We start from the raw sequence: 5,894 nt of genomic DNA, 5'->3' as shown, positions 1-5,894 counted from the left end.
CTACTAACCTTGAATTTTGGACCTACTAACCTTGAATTTTCTAGCTACGATGTTCACCAACGAACCGTCGACTGAGCGATGCCACCCAACCACTGCTGCCATGAATGTGGTAGGCTGATCGCCTACCCTCGCCACCCCCATTCAAATCACTCTCTCCACTTGTTTCTTGTGGGGGCTGCAATGCGCCATGCAAGCGCGATCTCCTTCGTTATATATAGTTCCAAGGGGATCTACAGCTTGTGATAATTCTGCAACAGTGATTAGTAGTAGCTTCTTGTAGTCACGCATGCCTCCTCCTATGCGCTCCCCTGTGATCATGAAGCTCTCGGAATCTGACCTTGTTGAGACCCTAGCTGCAGGCAAAGACCAACGTTGCTATTCCCCAGAAGTTCATCCTGCCTTTTGAGCACAGGCCTGCTAGTTTTGCCCTCACAAGGTCTAGTGATCATGAGATCCCTGTCATAGACATGGCCGGCCTGAAGGATCACAGAAGGGCGGACACACTAGCTCGTATGCATCAAGCTTGCGTGGAGTGGGGCTTCTTCCAGGTGGTAAACCACGAGGTCGACCCTGTGGTGATGGAGGGTATGAAGCAGGAGGTGGAGGAGTTCTTAGCTCTGCCTGTGAGTGAGAGGGCGCCTTGTGGGATCAAGATGGGTGTGGCGAGTCAAGGCTATGGAACTGGCTATGTGAAACCGGACATTGGTGCTAGGGATTGGAGGGACTATTTTCTGAGTCCAAGAGGGACTATGAAACCGTCAATCCTTCACGTAATTTCTGTTATTTTGAGCTACAAGTTAGTGTAGGGGCCATGCATAAGTAACACTGGTAGACCTTGTGTGGTAGACCTCACAAGGTCTACCAGTGTTACTTATGCATAGGTAATTTCCTATGTGTAGAGAGCTCTTGAATTGTTGTAGGGGGCCTTGTATAAGTACTCTTTATGTGTACTCCTATGTGTAGATACCTCTTAAATTCTTGCCATTAACCAAGACATGTATACAATGTCATGGTTCATTGGACATATGATGTCCAACAATAGTGCCTTCCGAACTTCTAAAAGAGTGTCTATGTCAACAATAGTATCTTCCAAACTTCTAAAAGAATGTCTTCTCTATGTGTAAGGAGGTCATGAAGTGTTCCCCATAGTTTGCAAGAATGTCTTCTCTATGTGGTGTAAGGAGGTCATGAAGTGTTCCCCATAGTTTGCTCATGATGGTGCACATTAAAAGGGTGTTTGTCTCTCACTTGTATGTGTAAGGAGCACATTAAAAGGGTGTCTTTCACTAATATGTGTAAGGAGCACTGTCAAAAATAAACTTTTTTTTGCTAAACCACTTCTTAGGGATAAAATGCATAGATTAACTAGTTCTGTAACTAAATTTTTAAAATTTTGAATCTTTAAATTCAAGGCTAGGCAAAATTACAACCGTGAAGATTATGTTAAAGTATGCTTCTTTCCTAACATCGGTAAGGAGGTCATAAAGTGTTCCCATAGGTTGTTCATGATGGTGCACATTAAAAGGGTGTCTTTCACTAAAAGGGTGCACATTAAAAGGGTGTCTTTCACTATGTGTTGAGAGCTCTTGAATTGTTCCCGCACTGTATGTGCATAAAGTTTGTGCTTGTTTGGTCACGATGGTGTAGGGATGCAATTAACAAATACACCATGGAGATAATGGGTTTGGCGGAGAGATTGTTGGAGTGTTTTTCCATTAATTTGGGTCTTCCACCCAACTACATCAAGGAGACAGTGGGCGAGCTACACCAGGACCTTCTCATAAACCACTATCCCCCTTGCCCCAACCCAGGGCTCGTGATGGGGGTCAACAAGCACAATGATTTAGGGGCAATCACATGCCTCTGGCAACTAATAGATGTGGTGGGCCTCCAAGTGCTCAAAGATGATGAGTGGCAGGCATCCTGTGGAGCCTCTACCTGGGGCATACATCATCAATGTAGGAGACATGGTGGAGGTAAAAGGCTAAAATGGTAGTTACTTTTTTCAATGTAGGAGACATGGTGCAGGTAAAAGGCTAAAACCTGAGTCACTTTTTGGGGACAGGATGTTCACACATGTGGTATCTTAGTACAACTTATTGATGGGGATCATTGATGAGTGTTCTTTTATTTTTTCTCTCCCACATGCACACATGAGTTAACATGTGTGTCCCCTCCTGTCCCACATACACACACGAGTTCTCCTCTGTGACATGATTACCCTCCTATCCCACATGCACACATGCACACGAGTTCTCCTCTGTGACATGATTACCCTCCTATCCCACATGCACACATGTATGAGTTCACGTGTGACATCCCGATTTGCCTCATGCCAAATTTGTTGATGGTGATGTTCTCTTATTTCTCTCACATGCACACGAGTTCACGTGTGTGTTGTTCAAGTGTGTTATTTATGTGGGGGTTGCAGCAGGTAGTGAGCAATGGCATCTACAAGAGCATCCAACACAGGGCTATGGTGAATCTACAAGAGCATCCAACACAAGGCTATGGTGAATGGTAGCGAGAGACGTGTGTCTATAGCCACGTTTTATGACTTGCACCCAGATGCGCCAGCAGCTCTGCAGCTCATCACAGATGACCGCCCCCATTCGCTATTGTGACCATGCCATGAAGCTTGGTGTAGAAACTCACAGAATTGGGGAGAAGATAATGAATGAATTGATCCACACCCATCCCAAATAATCAAATCTGTAAATTGGATTAAGCCACATCTGCCTAAAGAGAAAATTTGTCGAAAAATTTGTATCTTGCATACCAACTTATAATGTAGTAAGTCATATCAGAGTAGGTTTTCCATTTATAGTATCAATTGTATCTTACATACCAACCTATAATGTAGTAAGTTGTATCAAAGCAGGTTTTCCATTTATCACTAATTATCGTGGTGTGATTTCCATCTATGTAGCAACTCTTACTTAAGAAGAAAGTCCCTTTTGAACCACTGTTGGGTGGAAATTATTTTTACCAAGCTTGGGAAATTATTTTAAGCTCCAAGCCCTTTCCTAGGGAATGCTGAATGGTCGGTCCCACACTAGTGGTCCATAGAGAATCTGAAAGCCAAGGTCTCTAGTGACATCCATGGACCTTGAAATTTTCTAGGGCTACAAGAAAATATTTAAGCTGATTTGTGCCAGTGAATGTGTTTTAGGCTTCTATGATAAACTTATTTGGAGAACATTAGGGAGTCAAAGACGGTGTGCATCAAGAAGGTGACTTGTTCTTTCTCTCATCATTATGGATTGAAAAGGTTATTGTAAATTATAACAAAACATTTTCTTCACACTATATTTCCTTCTCCCATCGATTGGAGAAGAAGTTTTTGAAAGTTGAACAAGTTCTACTCTAAATTGAACCTATTTTTTTCAAAAACCTTGACACCACTATACTGCACTAGCGCTTTTTGGCATAAATCTAATAATGAAATAGAAGGAAATTATTACTACCATTAAGGGGAGGATGAGATATGATAAGGGCCCTTTAAGTGACCATGTTTAAGGGACTAATTAAAAAGGAAGCTAATAGGTGAATGCCATGTCACCAAAAATGTTGGTAGACCGCCCTAGTGGTCATTTTTGGAAAACACAAGAGCTACTATGTGTAGAGAGCTCTTGAATTGTTGTAGGGGCCTTGTATAAGTACTCTTTATGTGTGCTCCTATGTGTAGAGACCTCTTAAATTCTTACCATTAACCAAACATGTATACATGGTTCATTGGACATATGATGTCCAACAATAGTGTCCTCCAAACTTCTAAAAGTGTGTCTATGTCAACAATAGTATCTTCAGAACTTCTAAAAGAATGTCTTCTCTATGTGTAAGGAGGTCATGCAGTGTTCCCATAGTTTGCTCATGATAGTGCACATTAAAAGGGTGTCTTTCACTATGTGTAAGGAGCTCTGTCTCGTCGAAAACAAACCTTTTTTCAAACCAGTGATTATAAGGATGATCTTGAAGCTGAACTAGTTTTTATTGAAAAATTGTATGAAAAATTGTATATCCAGCTTTATAACTAAGATTTGAAAATTTTAAATCTTTAAATTCAAGGCTAGACAAAATTACAACCATGAAAATTGCGTTAAAGTACGGTTTTTTCCTAACATCGGTAAGGAGGTTATAAAGTGTTCTCGTAGGTTGTTCATGATGGTGCACATTAAAAGAGTATCTTTCACTATGTGTTGAGAGCTCTTGAATTGTTCGTGCACTATGTGTGCATAAAGTTTGTGCTTGTTTGGTCATGGTGGTGTAGGGATACGATTAGCAAATACACCATGGAGATGAAGGGTTTGGCAGAGAGACTGTTGGAGTGTTTGTCCATTAATCTGGGTCTTCGCCCAACTACATCAAGGAAACGATGGACGAGTTGCACCAGGACCTTCTCATGAACCACTATCCCCCTTGCCCCAACCCAAGGCTCGTGATCGGGGTTAACAAGCACATCGATTTGCAGGCACTCACATGCCTCTCGCAACAATAACTAATGAATGTGGTGGGGCAAGTGCTCAAAGATGATGAGTGGCATCTTGTGGAGCCTCTACTTGGGGCACACATCATCAATGTAAGCATGTTGAAGCTTTTTTGAAAATGTTTAGTGAAAGGCATCCATTCTTTCACTCCAAGGTGGCCGAGTTTTTTGATTTTTCAAAATAGTGAACTTAATCACTAATGAGTGATTAGTGGACATTAATCACTATTTTTTTTGTAAGCTCAACATGCCTTCTTCATGTGAGTCCAACAATGCAAAGTATGTCAAATATATTAAAGACGTGAAGAAAGCCAAAGTCAAATCCTCAACAAAGTTCATGCCAAAAACAAACCCACTTCTCAGATTCCATCATCCTATCTTGCAGTATTACACTTATATGGGGAAGGCAACTTTGATTTCCCATGCATGTAATTTGTTTAAGTAAGTCGTTTTTCGGTATGTCAGAACACAAAGATAAAGGGCTTTCTAGGTTTGATGGCACTAATTTCTTTACTTGGTCAGTCAAGGCAAAATTCCTTCTCATAAAGAAGGGACTTTGGAATATTTTCAATGGTAAGAACTAATGTCCAAACGACAGAGACAAAGAAGATGAGAAAGCAGAATGGATAACTAAAGATGAAAAGGCACTTGCCCTTCTAGTTCTTAGTATGGATGATAATTTCATTCATCATATTAGTGCATGCAACACCTCCAAAGTAGCATGGGATACATTGGAGGAGTTATTTGGAGCCAAAGGGAAAGGCACCTTAATGAACCTCATGATAGAATTTTTTGGGATAATGATGCAAGCTGATGAAAGTTTCTCAACTCACCTCAATAAGGCTAAAAGCCTTCTCTATCAGCTTGCCGGTGAAGGAGAAGTTTTGAAAGATGAAATAGTCATTGCTGTTTTGCTTAAAGGTTTACCTTCCACTTACAGCACCTTGATCACCACTTTAAAAAATGTACCAGATCTCTCCTTGAAAAAGGTAGAATCTTCTATCTTGGAAGAAGAAAGAAAGATGGGCAAAGAAGGTCTCTTTCAAGTTGACAATGCAATGGTAGTAGGCAAATCAAAAGTATCCTGCTCCCATTGTGGAAAGTCAGGACACAAAGTTGACACATGCAGGTTGAAGATGATATGCAGTTTTTGTGGTCTTAAAGGTCATTCACAGAATTTTCGCTTTAAAAAGAAGGATAAAGCACACTTGGTTAAGGAAAAAGAAGTTTTGACAAAGGAAGAAGAAGTTTTGACAAAGGAAGAAGAAGCAAATTTTGCTTCTATTGATTCTGATTGGGCTTTTTGAAGTCTTTTTTGATGTATGTTACCTCTGAGCACCACATGATGTAGCTCATGTAACTTTCTTAGTAGTAGTAGTGGGACTTTTGTATGGTTACCTTTGAGCAC

General features: G+C 40.8%; 1 pseudogene; it reads left to right on the top strand.

The window, feature by feature from the left end:
• The first annotated feature begins 286 nt into the window (after window positions 1–286).
• LOC147630592 (protopine O-dealkylase-like) lies at window positions 287–2,706 on the top strand (annotated as a pseudogene).
• The last annotated feature ends 3,188 nt before the right edge of the window (window positions 2,707–5,894 follow it).

Source organism: Cibotium barometz, chromosome 16 (assembly GCF_041138505.1).
Source record: "Cibotium barometz isolate CiBa-2024 chromosome 16, ASM4113850v1, whole genome shotgun sequence".
Taxonomy (NCBI): Eukaryota; Viridiplantae; Streptophyta; class Polypodiopsida; order Cyatheales; family Cibotiaceae; genus Cibotium; species Cibotium barometz.
This window is presented reverse-complemented; position numbering and strand designations above follow the sequence as displayed.